Source organism: Copadichromis virginalis, linkage group LG6, assembly GCF_057382275.1.
Source record: "Copadichromis virginalis isolate Kocher_CV1m ecotype Utaka linkage group LG6, C_Virginalis_male_GT1.1, whole genome shotgun sequence".
NCBI lineage: Eukaryota > Metazoa > Chordata > Actinopteri > Cichliformes > Cichlidae > Copadichromis > Copadichromis virginalis.
In genome coordinates this window covers 32,413,302-32,437,999 of record NC_140623.1, presented here as the reverse complement: position 1 = coordinate 32,437,999, position 24,698 = coordinate 32,413,302, and the positions used below count along the sequence as shown (strand labels likewise).

General features: G+C 39.6%; 1 protein-coding gene across 4 annotated transcripts in view; it reads left to right on the top strand.

Annotated features, from left to right (window-relative positions):
- The first annotated feature begins 5,317 nt into the window (after positions 1-5,317).
- The window catches only part of add3a (adducin 3 (gamma) a), a 104,498-nt gene continuing 85,117 nt past the window's right edge, over positions 5,318-24,698 (top strand). Inside the window, exons 1-2 of one of the 4 annotated variants that reach the window (XM_085459906.1) lie at positions 5,318-5,514; positions 23,906-23,943. The gene's annotated coding sequence lies outside the window, so the exon portion shown is untranslated. Of the gene's footprint in view, positions 5,515-23,811; positions 23,944-23,992; positions 24,065-24,698 lie in introns of those variants that run through there. The other 3 variants (XM_085459909.1, XM_085459904.1, XM_085459908.1) reach the window with 3 other exon arrangements.

The window sequence follows — 24,698 nt, the reverse complement described above, 5'->3', positions numbered from 1 at the left end:
ACGACATGGCTGTGTATACACAGGTTTGTCACACTCACACACACATGAGTAAAATAAATAATGACTACTAAATATAGGGAAAACGGAAAGAGGGCAGTCATAGCAGTTACAGTAATAGCAGCACAGGATGGATGAGAGCGCGGTAAAGTTAGAAAAGCCAGAATAAAGAAGGATTTTCAATATCTCTCCTCTCACTTGACTGCAACAACTGTAGTTTTTTGTTGTTGTTTTAAATTATAAAGAACTTTTGAAGAGGATATGAAAAGCTCTGTTCTAGGATGCCCTCTGGACCCAGTGGAGGTGGTGAGCAGTGTTGGTCAAGTTACTTGAAAAAAGTAATCAGTAACTAATTACCAATTACTTCCCCAAAAAGTAATCCCGTTACTTTACTGATTACTTATTTTCAAAAGTAATTAATTACTTAGTTACTTTTTAAAAACACGATTTACAACCTGAAGAGGTGATAAAGCGATAGATCTTTCAGCCCAATTCTACATTTTCTACATAATCCATCATACAAAATGTAATCAAATGGAAAAGTCTCTTTTTTAAACTTGTTTTATTAGTTTTAACCTTTTAACTTTATGCATCAAGCAAAAATTTAATTATATGCAACATTCTCTGACTAGAAGAAATTAGTTTAACATTTAAACTTATTTTCTGCACATTCCAGCATATAATTTTTTTTTGTGTGTGTTTACACTCAGTCTTTCAAATAGATGCAAGTAAAACACAGCAGAAAATAAATAACATCAAAGACTAGCGGTCCTGTTGCTCTATTTTCACCTGTAAAGCAGGAGTGGAGTAGGCGGAGGTTTACCCTGGTGCAGGTGTGCCGCAGCGGTCAGTGGAAGAATCCACGAGATTCTCTGTGAATTTCCCATTACGTCGTAGCGCACTCGGTGCTTGCTTGGAAGTTTAGGGGTTTTTTCGCTGTAAAAAGAAGTTTTCTTCCTACGCACAATGGACGCTAATGTTTTTGTCACTTTTTATGGAATCAAACCCAAAATAAGGCCAGTACTTCCACGCTTTAAACGCTGCACGCTCACACTCTCTCCCGCACTCGATATATGATCCATTGTTGATCTGCACACAGCTGTTGTCACCAACGTCGCACTCACTTATGTCACTGTCATGAGACATTCTCGCAAAAAAAATAAAAAAATCACGGTTTTAGTAATGCAGCGTTCCTACTGGAAAGTAACGGTAATCTAATTACCGTTTTTGCAACAGTAATCCCTTACTTTACTCGTTACCTGAAAAAAGTAATCAGATGTAACGCGTTACTGCCCATCTCTGGTGGTGAGTGACAGGAATGGTGGCTAAGCTGTCATCCCTGTTGGACAACATCTCCCACCCCATGCAGGAGACTGTGACAGCACTGAGCAGCTCCTTCAGTGGTTGCAGCACCCACGATGTGGGACGGAGAGATTTCGCAGGTCTTTCCTCCCCACTGCTGTCAGACTCCACAACAAAGACTTCAACTGATCAAACACACACATCCACACATGTGCAATAACACTAAGTGCAATACTCTTTTCTGGCATCGTTGTATTTTTACTCAGTTGTATGCAGCATTTGTATTCTATTTTTATCCTATTGTATATTTTATTCTATTTTATTCTACTGTATATAGTATTTTATTTTATTCTGTACAGTTGTGTACTGTATTTATTCTTATTATATTCTAATTTTGGTTTCATAACTTTTGCACTGTCCACTTCCTGCTGTGACAAAACAAATTTCCCACGTGTGGGACTAATAAAGGTTATCTTATCTTATGAAGATTTTTTAGTCCAGAAACAGTCCTTTGACTCTGCGTTAAAGATAAGATACTCACTGACATTTTGTTGTAAGGAATATTAATATTAAAACATCATTCCCCACTCAAAAACGCTCAAATTCTGACACAAAGAGAAATTAATAAAATGGATTATGCTGTTGGGGGAAATTAGATATTTTCTCTCGAGCCTTTTTGTGTCTAACCTGAATTTTCTGAAAACATGAACATTGCCCAGTTGTGTCCATCACATGCCAAAATAAATAAATCAACAAAAACTACTTTAACACCTTAGCAGGTGTTCAAATGACATCAATTCAACTTCAGATGAACTACAAAATATTACATTTATTTATATTAAATAAATATATATAATAATCATAAAATCAGATGTAGCATGTGAAAAAACTCCCCCCTGACACAGTAGCTTGTAGAACTACTTTAGAGAGCAACACGTTTAAGTAACATCCATGTTTTCTAATTGTTTCTTGCATGATTGTGGAGGAATTGTGGCTTCACGTGTCCCTTCTTCACCCTTCTATGCAACAACACTTGCTTCTCCAAGGCCATTCACACTTGAATGCTCCCAACCAGAAAAACCAAAAGTTCTGATTTCATAGATGTGGTCACATTTGCTGATCCTCAGTTAAACTGCTAAATAATAACACAGCGTAATAGGTAAAGTTTTCTAGTTCATTGGTGATGTATTTAACTAATTTTAAGACCTGCCAAAGACCTGATTATTTTTTAAATTATGTCCTGACAAATAAAATATTAGAAGACAAAGAGGCTGTAAATTATTTTTACGATGTCTGTAATGCAAGCTGAAAAACGTTTTGATATGCATAAGGATATTTTTTAGAGCACTACGGTCCCTCTAAAAACAAGCAGTCTAACCAGGGCTCATGTGAAGTGATGCAAATTTTAAAACATTCCCTTTACAATTAACAAAACGATTCTCTTATAATGGAGCCCATTGTTAACATGTTGGTAAGATGCCATCATATTCCAAACAATCTCCGAACTTCCCGTACGACGGGTACTCAAAGTCACTTTCAGTATCACTGTGGTTCTATGATGATTGATTGGTGTGCAGCACTGTATGACAATGACTGGCAACGAATGCCTTTAGATGAGTTAACAGATTTTTTGGGGGTTATACAGTGTGCAGCCTCACATGACACTCAATGGCAAAGAACTGGCTCATACTACGGGGTGGGGTACACTAGTCTATGGTAGGGCTGACAGCAGGGGTCCTGCAGGTTTTAGATATGTCCTTGATCCAACACCACTGATTTAAATGGCTAAATGACAAGGGACTCTCCACCATTTGACCTTAGAACTGAAGAAGCTTCTCGGATGAGAGGTGAAACGTCTTCAAGCAACTTAAAGAAGTCCAGACGCTTTTCTTTACAAGCTCCTTTGACTACGATGACCTGGATGACTGAGAACCTTCACAGACAAGATTAATTGAAAGCTTTTTATTTGTATCATTAATCCAGGGATTCTGAATGATTTAATAACAGTTACAGTAATCCACATTCTTATGCCATAACAAGAATTATAACTGAAATGTACTTTCTTAAAGCTTTTCTCCAAATATTTAAAAACTGAGCTAGTATTCAAATATCCAAAATGCATTTCCGCAAATCAAAGTAATCTGGAACTGATATTCCAAATTACTAACATTTGTACCCCCAAAACGTTGCATTTTTTCACCATGTCTTTTGAGAAACATTTTTGTCATGAGGTCCATTCTGTACTCTGAATGATAGCATGAAAGAGTGAAACTATATCATATGACTTATTGCTGTATGCACAAGAAAAATGTTTCTGCATTTGAGGAATTGAGAGTAATCTTTAAAGCTTAGATCATTTAAGGTGGAAATAAATATGGAAGTTTCTGAGCAGCAAACAGGTCTGACTGGAGGAGGATGATAGAATACGACATCTTAGTAGAGGTAGTCCATCGTAGAGGAAATAAAGGCTGGATCGTGCATCAGTTTTGCATGTTGCAGCAGCTTGCATGCTTAAAATTTGCTTAGATGCAGCAGATAATGTAAAATTTAATTCTGACATTTGGAAAATGCAGTTTTTGAACATACAAATTGGCACTTAGAACGTTATACTTAGCTCATAAGACTTTACACCAGCGAAACTACGCATGATTCTGATATTTTTTTCCTCTGTTAGTGCTGTTAAGATTTGATTTTTAATTATTTTTCCTCTTTGGGCTTTTTTAAACCTTTATTCTGTAGCAGTGAACAGTAGAAAGAGAAGAGAGACAGCATGAAAAGACATGCAGCGAAGGACAAGTCAGACTGGAACCTGTGCCTCATGCCAAAAGTTAATTGAAAAAAATCTTTTATTCATTCTAGTTATAAATTGCTGTCGTCCACAATTTCCACAATTTCATTCTACTATGTAAAATGACAAAAAAGATCTTTAATCCATTTAATCCTTTTTGCTTTTTGTCTAGAAAGAAATGGAGAGTGGCCTTTGTTGTTTGTATGTGCGTGTATGTGTGTGCATCTGTGCGTGTAGAATTGGGAGCAGTTGTTTTACATTGATTTTACCAGTAGATGGAGTCAGCGTAGCGTGAGTTATGCGTTTTTCTTTCTGCTGAGGTTACTGTTTGCTGAATAAGTTTTCATCCCATGCATCTATCCATCTATTAATCTATCTACTACGGGGTGGGGTACACTAGTCTATGGTAGGGCTGACAGCAGGGGTCCTGCAGGTTTTAGATATGTCCTTGATCCAACACCACTGATTTAAATGGCTAAATGACCAACTCCATGTCGAAGTTGAAGTTCTCCAGAGGCCTTGCAACGAACTAATCATTTGATTCCGGTGTGTTAACCCAGGGTGATGTCTAAAACCTGCAGGACACCGGCCCTCGAGGCCTGGAGTTTGTGACCCGTGGCTTACACAGAGAGACACACGTATAGCTAATTTAGAATCACCAGTTAAACTAACTCCAAGCATATCTTTGGACTTTGGGAGGAAGAAAACATGCGAACTCCGGCTGGCGGATACAAACTTAGGATAAACCCAAGTACACACATCATCATCAACTATCATGATAATTTAAACAGCTCCACGCAGAGTGCCAAAGGCAAGCTTAACATTACAGAACAGTGCCGTTCAAGTATATCGTACAATAAAGAGCAAATAAGTTAACGCCCACATGTAACAGTATTCCCAAGAGACATATTTAATTTGTTAATGTAGTGTGCATGCAGCATGCGAATAATCTACAGACACTCACAGCATATTTAAAACGTCCAAAATCTATTTTAAAACTAATGTTTATGTGATTAAACCGTGAACCGTGAAACAGAGCTTTTATATTCACCTTCTGGTTGAATCAGGTCAAAATATAAATAATACACGTCAACAACAGCACGCCTGGATCACGTGCGCTCAGTCTCCTGCGAGGGATTTGCAAAAAAAATGCACCGCCTACTTCAGCACATTTCACTTCCTGCTATATTGTGAGCTGATGTCGTGTTTCCGCTTCAGCCGGCATATGATCTCCACAGCATGCGTGCTGCCTGCTCTACCCGCTGGGAGCGGGTCAACACCACCTTACTGCCTGAACGTCAGTGAAAGTTACCGGACATCTGCTCGTTTGAGCTGAAGCTGAACGAGTCGGAGACAGAGAAGGTCGGGGACAAGTGCACGCCTGCAGATCTACTGGCTGCTTCTAACGCGAGACCTCCTCATTGCAGGTATTCACATGTTTGGTGTATAATACATGTACCGTGGGTCTACACAGCTTTTCATTTATTCATTCGAACAGTGGAAAACATTCTAGCTTGGGAGCCCTTTTATTGACCTTTTATAATAGGGATTTATAACATTTTCATTTTCAGTGAGTTTTTAAAGTTGAAGGTCAAGTATACTATAGTAGTACCTTCTGCACCTGCACTCAGTGTCCTTTATCAGCTTTACTATTAGTGTTGCACCAGTGTAAAAACAGTGTTTAAATTACAACAACTAACTTATTCATTTATTAATAATTTATTGTTTGTATTCTTTTTAATGTTTGTTTTCTCCCCTTTTATTTATGCCTTTTATCACTTCATTATCCAACATCCAGCCAGCTTGCAGGTGATGCGACATAAAAGCTTTATAAACAAAGAAAGAAGCCATTGTCATCAGTTAATCCAATCATGATCAGCTTATTTCGGTCAACAGAGCCAATGTCTGCCATATGTGGAGCATCCCCAATTTCAACATACAGTATGTGTTTTCAGAGATGGCTAATGCCTGTCTACACATGTCTAGCATTTAGCCGGTTTCTAATACTTAAAAAGTGTACAACAAAATCCTTGTAATCAGGATGTTTTCTTTTCATCTACAGAAAGTTTCAAATTGAGTCTGACATCTCCAAATTCAGAATGTGTAAGAACATTAAAAATGGCCTGTTGTGATGTTTGCTACATCCTTTTTTCTTTTTTAAATTTATAGCTTAAATCACATGAGTTATTAGCAAATTTTCATCAATCAAGACTTGTGGTTCAGAAGCAAATAAACCCTTTTTTTTTTTTTTTTGCAAAACTGTTGAACTTTTGCTCTCTGGATGTAAGTGGAAACGACAAGCTTCAGTTTTATCTGGGAGTACCACTTTGCCCACAATAAAGCCTTTTTTGAAGTCTAACTGGGCAGCTCTTTCTCCTGCAGAAGCACCTCTGGCTAGTAAAAATCTTTTCATATCTGGTTTCTTTAAATAAACAGTGAATATCACTCACTGTAGGGGCAGTTCAAAATACCTACCCACAGCCAATAACACCCTATGTCACAATAACTGTGATATGGCAAGGCTTGTTTCGTGAAGGGCAGTTAAATGGTCAGCAGCTGACTTTATAGTCATTCCTCCTTTGTATTTCATTGCTTGCTGTCATTTCCCTAAATTTCCCCCATATTCCCCCCCCCCCCCCCCTTTTTTTTTTTTTTTTTTTTTTTTGGTTATGCTCAGAAGCCTGGAAGAAAGCTTCCTCCATCCCTCTCTCGCTTTCTTTGTGCCTTTATGTCACCCCATCTCATCAGCACCTCTGTGTATGAGATATTTCACAACCTGTAAAGGCTCTGTAAGGATATCCATTTCCATGCCAAAGTCTGGTTGTCCGAACCTAAAACGAACCCAGACAAATATGATAATTGACTCCAAAATGCCTGGACCCTGACATGCTTGATGTTGGGTTTTTGTTTTTTTTGTTTCTGTTTCTTCCCCTCTTTTATTTTGCTCAGCAGAGCTCTTTGAAAAGCTGTGAATGTTTGCCATATGGACGTGAAATCTAAAACTGTATTCCCCCCTTTCTCTGATTTACTCAGATCGAAGGGGCCCTACTTCAAAATCCTTCAGGGACTTTCTATAACTGAGCTATTTAACCCAGACCAGTGACTGCACGGGGGGAGCATATTCCATATTTATTTTTACTCCACCTCTGCACATCCTCTCTGATGCAAACTCAATTTTCTCTTGTGTTTTTTACTCCAAGTGTTTCGTAAGGTCCCCATGAATATTGCAGTTGCTGGAGACTCAAGGGAGGGGAGATGGTGAGGTTTCTGTCTCTTGGTTCTAATGTTAGTTGACTGAAGAAGAGGAATATTGCAGATTATTGGGCTTTGACAGAGTGGAGGGGGAAAATGACTAACATTTATCAGTTTATCCAGCTTTTGTTGCAGATAATTTATGATAAAGCTTTGCTTTCACACAACTCGGTCATGCTTTCCTGATATGGTTTTGAAGATTTCTGTTTTTCCTCCCAAATTTCCATCTACCAGCACATCTACCTTTATTATCACTATACTGTATGCCCTTCCTTGTACGGTGTCATTGGTGCAACATGCAGGTGATCTAACTGGATTTCCCCACCAATATGACTTTCAGTACTTTATGACTCACCCTCTGTCAAATGATTATTGGTAAAGTGATGTAAACCAGCTCGTGCTAGATAGTGGTGGAAAGCAAATTGGAGCTTGTTAACTAAACTTACATTGCATCTTAATTAAATTCCTATGATGTTTACCTGTATTCTGCACACACAGTTACATTTGCGTAGAACCTTTACGAGCCAAGCAGAAGGGAGTCTTTGGGTTCAACACAACTGCCGTCTTTCTGTCTGAGCTGATCTCTTGTTTGTCTCTTATGAATAGTTTTATAATAGCACAAGACATGACTGAGTTAATCTTCAGATGAATGCTCAGGCACAGGAAGTACAATGTCCATTGTGGTGGGGGACTGGACTGACAGCCTCATAGATTAAGTGACTTAATAACAGAGTGGCTGTGACTGGTTGAGTGGGTGCAGTCTGTAGGGACCGTTAATGAGGCGTGTCTATAGTAAGTCTGGATTGCTTGGTAATGTTTTGTGGAAACGGGAATAGAAAAACAAGGAGGCAGATATTAAGACTGAAGGTAATTGATGAATGTTTTTTTGTTTTGTTTTGTTTTTTGTTTTTTTTTTATGTTAGGAGCTGCTTTAGTGACCACATGTTAGTGCACCTTTATTATTTCCTGGCCTTAATACGTCCTGCACACCTCAATGTTTTATGCAGTCTTTTTATTGCGCAGAACTGCACAAGAAAAACGTATACGTGTTTGTGAGCCCAAAGCTATTTAAAATGCGTACAGCCCAGTGAATTTGAACCTGTCCAGAGGACAGAGATGACTTCATCATTACCTCACCCTGCTCTGCTAGAGGACTTATCAAAAACATGTGGCTCCACTCTCCCTTCTCACTGCAAATTGATTGAGTCTTGGACTCGAGTGTTTTCCTTTTGTTGGGGAATGTGTGCGTTTGTGCACATGCTGGCTTAATTTTATCATCTTAGATTTACTTTTCTCTCTCTGTCATTCATTTGGCATGTTTCGGCAAGTTGCTCTGGGTTTGGTCAGACAGGATGGAGGCCCACAAGGTTGGAGAGGATGAAACGCCATGCTGTTTAAGCATGTGTATGTGTGTCTATTACACCCAATGAGACAAGATGGCAAATGTATTGCGGTGGCATTTTAATTTGGCTGTATTATTACCCAGGTGAACAATATAGCTTTGTAGACTTTAAATCTGAAATTTAAGGCTCATTGTTTGTTTTACAGAAAGCAATGCAAACCACCTAAAATATTTTAAGTTTTTATTATTGTTATCATTTGAGCTACAATGTTATCTGAATGGAAAATTGTTTTGAGTAGGACTGAGTGATATGATCAACCAGCCTCTCAGTCCAAAATCCAGGGATATTTAAAATCCAGTGATATTTAAAATAGATTTGTAATACAAATCTATTTTAATACAAAGAAGCAGCCGACCGGAACGATACCCGAACCTTATATCGCATTGTAAGAGATCTAACTGGGGCTCGTGGTGGCCGCTGTGTCCCAATCCGAGACAAAAATGGATGCGTCCTCCTTACTGCAGCTGAAAAGAGACCAACGCTGTGCCAAACACTTCTGCGATACTCTGAACCAACCCGAGCCACTCCACCTGTTCAAGGCCAAAAACCTTCCATGGGCCTTCTTCCTGTTGATATCGGACAAATCTGCGCCGCCGAAGTCAAGACATTGATTCTACTCCTCAAGAGTGGAAAGGCCGCTGGCCTGCACGAGATCCTCCCCGAAATGCTGAAGCATGGTGGACCCCAGTTGGAAGCTGCCCTTACAAGACTCCTAAACGCCTGCTGGTCAACATCGCATGTTGGACAAAAGGTGTCATCATCAAACTTCCAAAGAAAGGTGATTTGGATGACTGTAACAACTGGTGGGGCATCACGTTGCTGTCGGTACCCGGGAAAGTGCTTTGCCTCGTTCTTTTGAATCAGCTACGACGTGCAGTGGATGAACAATTGTGAGAAGAGCAGGCTGGCTTTCGGAGTGGCCGGTCGTGCGTCGAGCAAATCTTCACCCTCCGCATGATTGTTGAACAAACATGGTAAATGGCCTGCATTTGTATAGCGCTTTTACTCGGTCCCTAAGGACCCCAAAGCGCTTTACACTACATTCAGTCATTCACCCATTCACACACACATTCACACACTGGTGACGGCAAGCTACATTGTAGCCACAGCTGCCCTGGGGCGCACTGACAGAGGCGAGGCTGCCGGACACTGGCGCCACCGGGCCCTCTGACCACCACCAGCACCACCAACATTGGGATACCAAAGGAAGATTTCTATTAATTTCATTGACTTCGAGAAGGTTTTTGATGGCGTCCACCGGCCGACTCTATGGGCTATCCTACGCCACTATAGAGTCCCTCAGCAGTTTGTAGATGCCTTTCATGGTCTCTACTCCAACTCCTGCTGCTGCGTCCGGACGGATGACGGCTGCACAGATTTCTTCAAGATCAATACTGGCGTCCGACAAGGATGCGTGCTATCCCCTTTCCTCTTCCTGTTTGTAACTGACTTCATCATGCAATGATCAGTTGACCAAGCTGGCATCGGTGTCCCCTGGCACGAAGCACGTAATCTCACCGACTTGGACTTCTCGGATGACATTGCTCTGCTGGGCTTCACTCAGGAAGACCTCAAGAGCTGACTGCGCTTCCGCTTTGCCATATTTGACGTCTACCCCGTTATTGTCTGGCCAAGATCACCATTACATGGCTCCCATGCACTGGCAAGAAAAAGCAACCCCGACCAAAGATCAGATGGTGTCGAACGTTTATGAATGATCTGAGAACCGTTGACATTGCCTGGGACGAAGCCAAAGCAGTTGCCGCTGACCGACATCGATGGAGGTCATTAGCTGCCCGATGCGCCGCTCGGCGTAGGAGGAACTAAGTGCTAAGTAAGTGTAGTAGTAGTAGTAGTAGTAGTAGTAATGATAATAATGGATTATATTTATTTTAAATCAATAAGATGAGCTTAGATAACTTTGAAATGATTAGGCCATTAAATACACAACCTTTTAAACCTTTCAACTTGGGATATGTTTGTGTGTTGGGGGGACTTGTGGCTAGCTCAACTAGCGTGGGTAAGCTAGTTTAATTGCAAGGATATTTGTCAGATACAGGAATTTCCACCCTAGTGCTTTGTTCTAGACTATTTGCCATCAGTAATACAGGGCCAAGTTTCCATGGCAGCACATTTACTAGTCATGTAGATGAAAATGTCCCATTGATGTCTGTGTACAAATCTCCACATAGTTTCAATTGCCTGTGGTTCTTTTCAGCAGTTGAAGCTTATACGTTAAACATTTACTGGGTAACCACTTTAGAATACGCACCAATAAAGTAGCAAAGGAAGAAGACTTAATGAAAAAAAAAATTACCATTTTTAAAAAAAAAAAGAAAGGGGAAAAAAAAAAAAAAAGGCCAGCTCTATAATGGAGCAAGAGATTAACATTATCCTCTTCCATTCTCGACTATTTGGCCTACTTTCCTTCAAGGGGTAACGTAAACAAAATAGCTGCTTTTTAGCCAATGACATCAATTTATTATCCAAAAATAATTTGTGTGTAAAAAAAAAAAAAAAAAAAAAAAAAAAAACCTCGACAAACTACATTGTTGTTGCGCTCAATCTCCTGCCTCAGTCTTCCATATTTTTTTTATACGTCGATTCCCCTGACTCCGAGGTCTCAGACGGAGCCAAACAGTTCCTTGTTTTATGCCTTTGTGCATCCACTGACGTTGCTGTTTGATGAGATATGCATGTGGGCTGGGTGTTTAGATTACACATTTGTTTGGTTGCCAGAGGTCCCAGCGGGGTGGGGTTAGAATAACCTTATTATACACTTGTGGGCGGATGAATTACTGAAAGCATCTGACCCAGCGTGAAGTAGAAATGACTTCTATCCAGCTTTGGGGAGGTGTGTTTATTAATATGTGCATGTGTGTTGATATTTACAGCATTAGTTTCACTGTATAGTTTCTTTTGTGAGCGTGTGTGTGAGGACAGGCCCGACAGAGAGTCAACAATGGGTCTACTCACGCAGTTCGAAGGCGTTTCCATAGATATTAGAGCATAGGAACTATGGCAACGCGGCCAGACAATGACCACTGGTGAAGGAGACTTGGAGCCAAATGAACTTTCGGGGCAGACGATGGCTCCTATGAACCACCCCCTGGTGGTCGCTTTATTAAAAGTCTCTCTACACAGGTCAACAAGTTTCAGATCCCACTGGAAACTGCCAAGAACCAAAATTCAAGATGTTTATTGTCATGTACACCGCAAAACACAAATGGCTCTGCAGAGCAATGACATTCTTACTTTGCAGGTTCCCTTCAAACAACTAAAAAGAAAGTAAAGTAAAACAGTGCTTTGTAGCACTTGTAGCTTATGTGTGGGTGTAATCAGAATTTAAAGTGCAAGTAGTTGCAACACTGTCACAGAACCACACTGCTGTTTTCACTGGGTTGAGTGTGTAGGGGGGCATTTTCCCATTACTGTGCATGAATATGGAGATTAGATGAGAAATCTTCCAGGTCACAGAATCTGCTCAATTAACAGAGTGTCATTTCGCATATTTCCTGACAAAGGGAAGAAAATGTCATCTGAATCCATTCCTCACAGCATGTACATGTCAGCCTAATTGGAGCCTAATCCTGTGTGTGCGTGTGTTTCCAGTCATGTGAGTAGCTTCTATGGATGCCTTCATGCCATCATTATGGGTGTTGATCCCCTTGCTGCCGGGGGATCTGGAAAGGATGCACTAGTGCCATTTCTGAGTATGACTAATAGCTGAAATTCTGTTTTCACACACTGTATGGAAATTCTGGGATCCAGCTAATAAACAATGTTTGTGTTTTTCCTGATGCAAAAGGTCCAACAATTATTAACCTAAACAAAAACCTCAGCATTGGCCTGACTGGTACATCCCCATAACTCCTGTTCAAACAGTACAAAAGCACACAGTTCAGGCCTGTATGCAACAATCAGATGATTTATTTATATAGCCAGTATAAATATATGTATACTGTGGCATTTGTTTCCCAGTTACCAGCTTGGTTGTTTCAAAGTCGGTTAGGTAATTTTTTGAAATTCTGGACCCGTTATGAACTTGTCACTTTGGCCACTGTATTTGAATGTGGTATTTTTGTGGGCCATTTGGGTTCTGACAGTTTTTTTTGTTTTTTTTTATAATTTTTTTGTTTATTCTTGGATATCGTTTAACTTGTGACTTCAGTATTTTTTATAAAAAAGAAGTGAAAGTAAGTGTGTGAGAGAGTGAACTCCGGTTGGCCTTGTTTAGGAAACACACTTTATTGCCTCTGTGACCAAACAGCTACATTTACCACATCATCTGCTAGGCACGCCCTTGGCTTGGTTCCTCCTTGTGGAAACGCACAGGGGCACACCATGGTATTGTCACATCACACACTGTGACAAATCTCAGTAGGTGCGCTGAGCCTCGGCTAGCTGCTGAAACCTGGTGTTGGTGTGGGTATGTACTGTACTGTGCTCCTCTGTCCTATCGCTATGTGGGTCAGCTTGTTTACTCAACTCTTGTGCTCGACTAAAATGCAGCATCAGCACTGTCAAGTGTGACCTTGAGTTTGTTTTGGAAACTATTTGTTATCCTTAGTCATGCTTTAGTTTGCTATATTTGCCTGTGTGCTGTGGTAGGGTGTGACAAGATGCGACATGAATCTCAATGTCTTCTTACAAAACAGTGCTGACGTTTATATGGCACACAGTGAGAGTTGTTATTGTTTTGATTTTAATGACACTGAGAACCCCAGACAGTCAGCCATGTGGTTTTCTTGCACCTGTGCTTCCCAGGGATCACTCAGCAATCATTTGATGTTATTTTAAGCACATGTCACAGCTGGCCTTAATGAAATGTTGTATTTGAAGGTAACCGGTACCAGTAAATGGACTTGGACGGTGAGTGTTGGTGACAGAATCATAATGAAGCAAATCCACGCTGTAATTCTTATGCAGAATTACACATGGCCATGCCACCCTTGTATGCATGCTGCATGAATGTTGTAACGTGAATTCAAAAGAGGCCAAAGAAGGCAGACGGATATTTTAAACTGCAGTAAGTTTTCTGTTTGCTGGATCGATGATCGAGTTATGTAGACTTGTACTCCTGAGATCTGACAGTCATATAACTTGGTAGAGTCAGATGTGCAACAACCTTGATCACATTATAGTGGTATGAACTCCAGATAATGTTTCAAGAATCAAGTCAGAAACCACCCAAAAAACACCCAAATTACCTGTAATAAGATGTGATGCAGCGGTATCAGCAGCATGACACGGAGAGAAGCTAAACGAGGCAAAGGAGCGATGTTAGGAGGGGTTGAGTTACCGATGTTCAGGTTTCCCATTTTCTCCAACTTCTGTGCGTTTGACGTGTAACAGTGGGGCAGCATCGCACTATTGCAGAAGCTGTAGAAAGAGTTTCCTATATTCTAGCTATGCTGCCATGTAGCTACAGCCAAGGTGACTGCCACTTCTAAGGTGTGTAACATAGCAACAGCATTACGACATGTAACCACAACAGTTACATGTGTTATTAGTCACCAACGTGACAATGGGGTGGTCAACATAATAAGAGGGAAAAAAACAATTTACATGTACAGAGGCATGTAGCTCATCACCTGCACTCTACCTTAAATCTGACAGTTTCCTGAAAGCGAATACTTGGTCAGCTCAGGCTATCATTAAAACAACTTTTAAGTTTGTCCTCAAGAGCTCCAGTACAAATACAGTATAATATTCCAGAGGGTTTTATGTGCGCTTTGACGTCATTACTAAAGCTGGGACCTTACCTCATTCTGAACTCCCACCTCAGTCTGGTATCGAGGTCAATGTTTCTGCAAGACAAATCGCAGTACTGTATGTGCAGGAGCAGTGCGTTTATTACACTGTGCTGTTGCTCTGCCTTAGCTTTGCTGGAGGGCTGCTGCATGTCATTAGTGATGCATTCTGTTCACTAGCCCCGACAGCACGTTTTTAGGGTAGTTTGTGTGTGCGCATGGCTTGTGTTTGTTTGCACATTACACTCTTTTACATGTTTGTGTATTTGAACAGCACATTGATGTGTATACACCTGGGTTCCCTTTAGATTTCATTGAATTTAAGTAAACTGCACATTTTTATGTTCCTGTTCTTGCTGATGGTGCTTCTTACTTTTTAGATGCTAATTTTACATCTTTCATTTTATAATTTGTCCATGGGTTTCTGAAATTGGTTAATACTAACTGAAAATTAAAAGCGCAAACAAATATATGTATCTGTGTTGCAGCACAGAATCTATCTGTTGTAGGTCTTACTGGCTGTGGGATTGTTTGCCCGTAGTCTCTCAGTCATTATAGAGGGAAACCTGCTGAGACGGAACAGAAATAAACAGGCTGTCGTAAGATAACAGATTGCACTCCATCACATCCAGTGTTTGCTATATCTTATGAGTTTAAGTTACTTAAGAAGCAATATTGCATAATATCCTGTGTATTCTGATTGCAACATTGCACTTTTATAAAGAAAAGATCCACCCTAAAGTCATTAAGCAAAGACTGAGGAAACGCTGCATTTGTATTTCAGTCTGTCAAGTCATGTCGATATGTCAGTTTAGATTTGTGAGTTATCTTGTTCTGTTTTTCTTAGCACAAATTTTATTTCTCATCACTAGCTAAGCCAGAATTTTTGTGTTGCACCTTCAGTTTTAAGTATAAGTAAAGAAATTAGGATGACCAGGTACTGTTTAGATTGTATAAATGTCTTTCAGTAATAACATACACAATATTAATTTAAGTTTAATCAATGACACTGGTTCAGAAGATGCATAATGATGTTTTACAGGTGGCTTAATCATTATAAATTATTGTTATTTATTTTATCCATTATTTATCCAACATGAGCTACTTTACTTAATGGCTGCCTTATTATGAAGGGGTTTACACAGCTTGTAGCTCAGTTGGTAGATTTTTATGGCAGATGCCCTTTATTGTGCAACCCCAACGTATTTGTGTCTCCTCCCTGGACACAGGACATAGCTGGGAGAAGACACTATATTGTGTGGTATAGATAGTTGGACATTGTTTTATAGTATAACCTTTTTGTAAAGGGTTTGTTTGTTTTTTAAAGGTAATTTTCAGTTCAGCTTTTTACAGACATAAAGACAGACAGACCACATGAGAGGACGCATTTGGTGACAGTGGGAAAGACAAAGTCTCCTTTGACAGGAAGAAACTCTCACAGCACCAGGCTCAGGGACGGGTTGCTGGGGGGTGAGGGAAGGAAGATGGACTGTTAGAGAGCCAGAGATTAACAATAGCTAATGAATAAATGCAAAGTGGTGTATAAATAAACAGTGAGTGAAGAAGACATGCTCTGTGAGGTAGATCAGGGTGACCTGAACAAGTTTTATCAAAGTTGAGCCTAATCTAATCTGCTCTCCTGAATCCAAACTGGGAGCTGTTTCCATAAAAGGGGGGGCCTGAAAGCTGTAGGCTCTGCTTCCCATTCTACTTTGTTCTTGTGGTTCCTAGGAATATTTTTCAAAGTACTCTGTTGGGATGATGTGGTTTTAAATCCGGTTTAGGTTTAAGAGGAAGCCAATAAAGAGAAAACAATATGGGGCAAATAGGCTCTTTTTCTAGTTCCCAGCAGTACTCTGAAGTAGTCCATATTAAACTTTGATTAAATCATAAAAATAATTTGAGTCTGTTTTTCCTTTAAGCGTTTTAAACAGATGACAAACAGTTATCAGTTCTCACTCTCAGACACTGTTTCCACTGAGGATGTATCTGTTGCAGTCTAGAGGAGATACCCTATCAGATGTATGTGGTGTTGTGTCACATGTTTGGACTCTTGTCACAGGATGAGAAGTATGGGAATGTTGTATTTCCTCTACCTCAGCAGAGGAAATCTCTGGCAGGGACCATCTTTTGTTCCGTCCTTTCAGGATGGCTACTGATATGTTTTGGGTGTGAGGTTAAACAAACGCAACACGGTCGTGTGATACCTGCAGACTGTCTCTGAGCCCTTGATGGGCCGGTAACACAGTATGGGTTTTCAAGAACAATTGCTTTTAACTTGCACGAGTGTCATTTGTCTTGTGCTCAAAGCAGTGTTGCTACACTTGTCAGTAGTTTGAATCTCAATCTGTTTTATTGTGCCTGAAAAGTGTGTTTCATGGCCTGTGGAACATCACAGTAAGGGGAAATCATGACAAATCGATCTGTGACACATCTGTGTGGGAGTGAGTTTAACTTTTCAAGTCCAAAACATTTCCATCATGGACATAATGAGAGCACCAATAATACAGTGAATGCCAAATACTTGCTGGAAATGAGTTTCGCAAGAATCTATGGGAGGGGGGGTTTAAAACTCTTTTAATGCAGTTTTAATGTCGTGTGTTTAAAAGGGAAAAACCCATCTCAAACAGTAAACATTTTGCTCAGTTTTTCAGCTGTTCTTTGTTACAATACAAACTTCCATGTTGGCTATTGTGCTTTTAGTGTCTAACTGGGCACTTGAAGTCATAAGCCTTTGAATATTTAGCAAAACAGCTTTATGTTTTATGTATAAATGTGCTTGTAAAATTCCAGATTGTTTGGATATATATGTGGTGACAGGAGAGATCAGTCTTGGTCATTTTAGTGTTGAGTTTTATTGGAAATCTTTTCATTGGCAGAGCTTGAAAATCTTGAAATGAAGTGTGTTAGAGTTAGAAACATCCATCTTACAACCACCTTCAAAATAAAATCAAAAGCACATCTGCACACAGGCTGTAAGTTGAAGCTCAGTTGAACTTATTAGGATAGTTAATGTTATAATGTCTTGGAAAAATGCATCAATCAGCTAACTCGTTCATTGATTTGGGGAGAAATAATCCAATTTTGATGGCGCCAATATGACGCAGATACCTTGACTTTGGGTATCTGCTGATAGAGAGGACTGATCTGGTGCCAGTGTTAAATTGATGAACTATATTCCTCATTCTGACAAAGCGGCTGAAGGTCATTCTTTTATTTTTAAGGGAACATCAGGCTTGAAATTACTTTCCTAACTCTAGAAAATAAATTTGTAACAAATGTATCCAAGAATATAAATTTACCAAAATGGTATTTATTGGCTAAAAATATACTAACAAATATTTGATACCAGTGACAACAGGCCAAAGATGAATTCAGTGGAAAAAATAATGAAAAAATTATTATCGTTATTCACCTCTTGTTAGTGTGAAGCAATTAAGTCTATATCAGATGATATAATGATATTAATTGAATTGACAACAGCACATCATGTCCCATTAAGTGCTTGCTGACGAGGGTTTAAATGGAATATTAGCGAGTGAGAGCGACTAAGAGCCGGCTCTGAAAGCATCATACGGATCGGGTTTTCATTTTGGGTCAGCCAACTTGCAATTTAGCTTAAATAAATAAAAATAAAGGGGAAAAGAATCATTCATACAAAGAAAAGCTGTTGATGTAACAAATATGAAGTATGTCCAATTTGCTGATCCTTTGCAACTTCCTCCATGCTGTCCTAGCTGGTGCACAGCTGCTGATACATGGTGTAGTAAAGACGTAATAGACCCGCCAACTTAAGACTGATATCTGTTCAAAGTGTCAGATCAGTGTTTAACCAGACTGGCGCTCCCATTAAGTACCGCTTAAATGCCCTTGAGCAAGACATCTCTGTGTTTCATTCGATTGCACATCAGCTTCAGCTGATGCACGGCTGAGCCTGACCTCTCGCCTAAACAAAGAGGAGAGTTTATCTTCTGGGATTAACAGTGTATCGCATTTTGGAGTTGTTATTGTTAATAAAATAAACTGTAACAAAAATGAGTGCTTATTGGGGTTGTATCCAGGATGGTGTTTGTCATGTACTTTGCCTGAACCCATCTTTCAACATGACTCTCTTCCTGTTAAAGCAGCTGTCTGATCTGTTCAGATGGGCTTTGTGAGTGTGGCTGACTGCCAACAACGAACACAAGATGAACCTGAGAGAGCAACAGAGGGCTCTGACACTGCATAAGAACAATGGACAATATTTAACAATATTAGTCTTGAAAGTTTATCTTATAAGTTCATGAACATGATAATATCATTGGTCAGTGAGTTTCTTATTGAATAAATGCTGTTGTGGAGTCTTAAAGTGATGAAAAAGATTTATTTTTTTTTAACACTGCATAAGCCGTTATGGGTTTGTGGTGCTAGTGTTTGGAGCTGTTTTGTAGCCCACACAGGATTCATCTGATGCTTAATTAATGAAAACTGGTTTGCCTTGTGTTGACGGAGAACTGTTCCGTTTGGGTGGGGCGTGTTTATTGATGCGAGCATTCACATTGTTCATTTTGACTAGTCAAATTATAAAAAGCATAGGTGTAGTTTAGTATAATTTCACTCTAATATTTAGTTTTTATGTATATATTTATATTTTTGAGGTCATGAGTCAGGGTTGTATTAAACTGAAAGAAACCAAGGGGCAGCTGTGGCTCAGGAGGAAGAGCTAGTAGTTTACTAATCCTAATATTCCTCTAGTCCTCGTGTTAAAGCTTTCATGGGCAAGATACTGAACCTCTGAAAAACACTTTGGGAAGTTTGTGCCTGTTTGATTAAAAAGTGTATGAAATAAAAAGCAATATAAATGAATGTGGGTTGTATTGAAGAAGTGCTTTCAGTGTTCAGCATGAGTGGAAAGGCATTTTTACCTGTACACTTTCTAAGAGTGGACTAAAATATATCCTCAATCTTTTGACTAATGGAGAACATAATATCCAAAAGGAAATAAAACTCTGTTTTGGCATGTCTGATGTCATATTTAGATATTGCTACTTCTGAAACATTTAAAATGGGCTTAAGTGATTTTGAAATTTTGACTGTGGTCAACAGATTGAGGAAGAGTGGGTATCAAAAACAACTTGTACTCTATCATAGGGATACGCATGAAGTAGAATATACTAGAGGCAAGTTCTGTAGTGGGCTGCGGTAATAGAGTTTGGTGGATCGTAGAAATATTTTAGTAAATTCCTGAACTTCAAACTCATAACTCAGAGTGGGAATCAAGATAACGCCCCACAAATTGTTTGCACATCTGATGCTTACATCAGGTCTGACATTGTTGCAAAAAGAAGGTGGAGAAAACTGTTCAGTTCAGGGGTTGTGGTTGTTGTTGTTGGTGGTGGGGGTTGTTTTTTTTTTTTTGTTTGTTTGTTTGTTTTCAGCTGAACAGATTGGAAATGAATGACTGGATGTGAAAAACGACTTTATTTTCTTCACTTTTAAATGTTAACACAGTAGTAGCACAGCTGTGGAAGAATTTATCCACACACGTCAGTAACGCACCATCTGACAAACTGCTGTTGGAACTCAAGGAGAACAATTAAGAGTGAAAGTTAAGCAAGCTAAATGTAATATGTCTCTTCTAATTTTATTTCCCTTGATTTAATTTGAGAATACTAGAGGGTAATTCTGTGTACTGTAATTAAATCAGCTGTAGAAACTGAAGAAAAGGTAAAGGCTTGCGTACTTGTAGTCAGTTAACAAAGCTGCACGAGTCCATGTATGTTTACTTGCATAAATGGGTTTATGTCTTACATCCGAATAACATTTTTAAAAACTGTCATCTGCTGCTGCATCCTACTGAACGGGCACAGTTCTGACAGCCTGCCTTATCAGCCATCTGTTCTGAAACTGCCAGTATTTCCTTTAGGTTGTCCTCAAGATTTGATAGTTTTTTGCTTTGTTGTGTGCCCTGATTTCTGGCTGTCTACTCCCAATGTGGATAAATCTGGTCGATAGCTGTAGAGGGAACACCTGTCCTCTTCTTCATGAGTCTGAATTTAAAGACTGTCAAAATTCCATTGGGGTTTTCACTCATCTCTCTAAGCCCTTTTGACAAAATCAGAGTAATGAGTTGTTGTGTAACTGCTGCAAAACTAACAAGTCTACAAGCAAAGTTCTCTCTCATCTTGTCTATTTTTATTTATTTTTTAAAAGAGGTCTCTATAGTAGCTGATGACATGGAGGTGCTATCACTCCATTAGAAGCTACCTAAAATTGGTTGAAAACTTCATTAGTAACCTCCCTTAATAAGGTTAAAGCAGCAAATGGTTAAAAAGTTGCACTTAATTTGTCTGGACTTTATGTAATAAGGCTAAAGGGGGTCATGCTGCATGGTTGGACAGTCACATCCTCCCAATCAGTAGGGCCACCACAGTGGTCAGCAAAAACGGTTATGTAACTGTCCCTGCATGTCGCCCAAGGAAAAAGTGAGTAGTATGTTAAGTGCAGCGCTGGGCATTGCTAATGACTTGAAGCAGTTCTTTCTGCTAGTTCCATTTCTCTAATGCCAATTATTATTTCTGCTGACGGTGTGAAAGTGTGGAAGCACAATAGCCATGGTTTAGCTAAATCATTGGCTTTGCTGTGCTACTAGAGTTGGGGTAGATGAATACCAAGGTCTGAATAAAGAACCCTGGAGTTCTGTCGGATCACTCAGCCAAAGAACTCTGTGGTCTGCGGACTTCTCTGCTTTTGTTTAAAAAGGAAGTTCACCATCGGAGCTGTAAAAGAGTACAGACCCTCTGTCAATGAGATTCATGCTTCTCACACTTGTCATGTCAGTCCACACCTGAGAAGTGGAGGAAAATTCCTTTCTCCACCTGCACTAACACAAAAACATTTCAACCAGGTGATTTCAATTCCTGTTCAGTCAGCCAACCCGGACAGAGGTGTTTCCATAACTACTGTAAAATCTGGTGCTTTTTTACATTTATACAGCCTCATGCAGTGCTCCAATAATGCATATTTCTAGAACCAGCTGACAATTCCAGTCATTGTGTCCACAGTTAGGTAATCTAGACAGCAGGAACTCCTCTTTTTCGTCTGTCTGATGGGTTTTAGCTGAACAGTAACAGAAATAATCCAAGCAGAGATCTCTAAGGACTGCCCTTTACCATTTTGATGTTTCTGGAGCCAAACATGGCCATATTTAGACTAGAGGATAGAGCTGTGTTTCACAACCTTTTGGATGCACAGCACATATATTTCACATTAGAAAAATCGTACGGCACACCAACAAACAAAAATATCACAAAAAGCATATTCATAATTTTTCCCCGTGCACCGGGTATTGTGGAATTGACTCTGTTTGTCCCCAGTATACATTTTTTTTGCTTTATTCTGACCAGTATTCATGATAGGTTCTTCATCTGGGTTGGAATTTTCCAGGACCCAGATCAGATCGACTACTTTTTCTTTTCAAATATTTATCTTTTGCAATCACGCGTCGTCACGCATGTCTATTGCGTCATTTTTTTCTTCGTCTTTTTTACTGGCAGTTGGCAACCCATTTAATGATAGCGGGTAGTTGCACTGCCCTCTAGTGGAAGAGGATGTAATTGTTCTGCCCGTTACTCACGATGATCACTTGGAGTACTAATCAGGTGGAACCAGATAATCTTCGCACATTTCGATAGAGTACTAAGTTAGCAGTGCTTTATTATAAATATTACTTGTAAACTTAGCTGGCATATAACACGCAAACGTGGGTACCTGTAAAGTATTACAAAGTAACTAGAAAAAAAAATGTTAGAATTTCATTCATCAAAGTTGAAGAAAGACTTCTTGGATGGCCTGTACCTCATAGAAGACCATACTATTGGGTAGATAATCCTGTAAAATAAAATATAAATATACTCCAAAACGTCTTGATGCATGATCAATCATCCAGGTATGGAAATTGAGGTATTCCTCAAGTTATTCTCAGGCCTACTTAAGTTACAGTTACTTGTTGATCTAAAAAAGCACCGACCAAGCCTAAATGTTCCCAATGTTTTCGCACTACCTTGTTCCATATTTGTTACACTTTTGTAATGTTTTTGATTCCCAGTAACCAATTGTCATTGGAATGGAATTCAGGCGCAGCACTTAGCAAAAACACATTTAACATGCTGTCAGTCTGCACTCGCGTTCTTCTACAGTGACCCATGCTCCCTGGTGTTGACACAGTTGGTGTTTATGCAGATGACATGGATGTCTATCAAAGGCAAACCGTGTCCCTCAGGCCTCCTGCTGCTTGGTGTAGCCGCTATTACAGTACAGAGGCACAGCCTAGTCTCTATGTTGGAAACTGCTGACCGCTGTGACCTAGAACACACACTGAGACCAGTGCAATTGCTCATACATGCACAATAATGAGTTCTAAATGAGCCACATCCAGTGATGGCCAGGGTACTACTGGGAAATGGTAGTAAAGGGATAATTAAAGTACACTCTTAAACGTTTGTAAAAGAAGAGGGGGGAACATTTACAATTTCCTTTGTAAGGAAGCTGGTTAGATACAAGGTCAGGGACGTCTCAGTATAAACCCCTAAAAGCATGGAAAGTAAAACAGTCACCACAGCCAGCCATGATATTTGACAGATAATTCAATTAAAAGTACTCTAAAGTTATCAACAGCACAAAAAACAGTGCAGAGGTCCAATTCAGTGACTTGAATTACTGAAGGTGCGGCCTTCTAGATAGCAATTTACACGTGTCAGGTGAAGCAGTCATGCCCCTAACTTTAAGCATCAACTGGATCCAAATTGGTGAATAATACAGAAAGGCACCTCTTCGTGGACTTGAGTAAATTCACTAGAGACCCAAATCAATTTTTGTAACAGACTATAAAAATATTACATTCATGCATGGAGTTGGGTATTTTAATCGAAAATTCTTTGGGGATCAATTGGTTTTTGAGGGCAGCCTCAAGTGGCCGTTTTCAGCTCCTAAGACTGCGTAATCTAGACTCTAGACTCGTCTTGTTCTTCGACCTAGTTTAACACATTGTGACCATTCCTGATGGAAGTCCATGAGACATTTCAGATTTTAGCTTAATTAAATGTCTTCTTTTTTGTTTGGATTTTTGGGAGTATGTTAAATTACTCAGATGGGATAATGAAAAGGCTTGAGGGGGAAAAGTAGACTTCATTACTTTTGTTGTGAGATGCCTCTCTACCTTTGATTTTAGGTTTGTTTCACTCATTCCTGGCTAATTTGCTGTATTTGTATTTCAGGATTACAGACTTCATAATGCGTAAATGTTTAAACCAGTGGGTGCATCAGCCTCTGTGTCAGATGTCCTCACCACAGACTCGCAATGTGGCTCAGAGTTTTACTGAACTTGGAGGTAGAAAGTAAAAAAAAAAGTTTTTATTTTGTTTTTGTCCTAGTTGGCGAGACGTCATCACCTCGGCCAGTCCCCAGAGAGGTAAGAAATTTGACATCAGCACGCACCATTTAAGCTTCTGCACAAGCTTTCGCAACACCTGTTCACTGCATAAACACCACAGCGCTGCTTTGAGTATTATTTTACAGCAGAACAGAGGATGGTGAGTAAAGTCTTAAATGTAGTGTTGAGTGAAATGGAAAGTTCTTATTTTCTTCGGTCTGTAGTCCAGATGCCTCCACCCTCCTCTATGGTTTTATCAAGGACAAAGGGAGGTACATGGAGTGTAATACTGAAAGGTTTGTGGAGAGCCTTGACTTAGCTTCGGTCAGTGGTAAACTTGTGGCCAGAGTTTTTATGTGCTCAAAGTCATTCTGTAGAGAAAAAAGCACCAGACCTTTCCCTTCTGCAAAGTAGCTCAAATTTTAATCGCCTTTAATGTGTATTTAGGCTGTTAACACATAGTCTGCTTCCACTTTTGGTGACTGATATTTTTAAGCCTATTTGTCACTCTTGTTTTTCTGCTCCAGTGCAATTTTAAGTCAGTACCAGCTTTATAGTGGAGACCTTGTGTTTATTTTACTTCCATTAGGAGTTTTAAAATCTTACAACTAATAAGGATGATTGCATAGACTACAGTGCAAAAGCTTTTGCACTTTTTATGACGTGGCGCGATTTCTTTTAGTTTGTAACCAATATTAATGGATCTTTTATGAATTTTATTTCCCGACAAACACAGTTGGGTTTTTTTTTTTTTTTTCTAAACATATACAACTGTCTACATACCTGGACACACA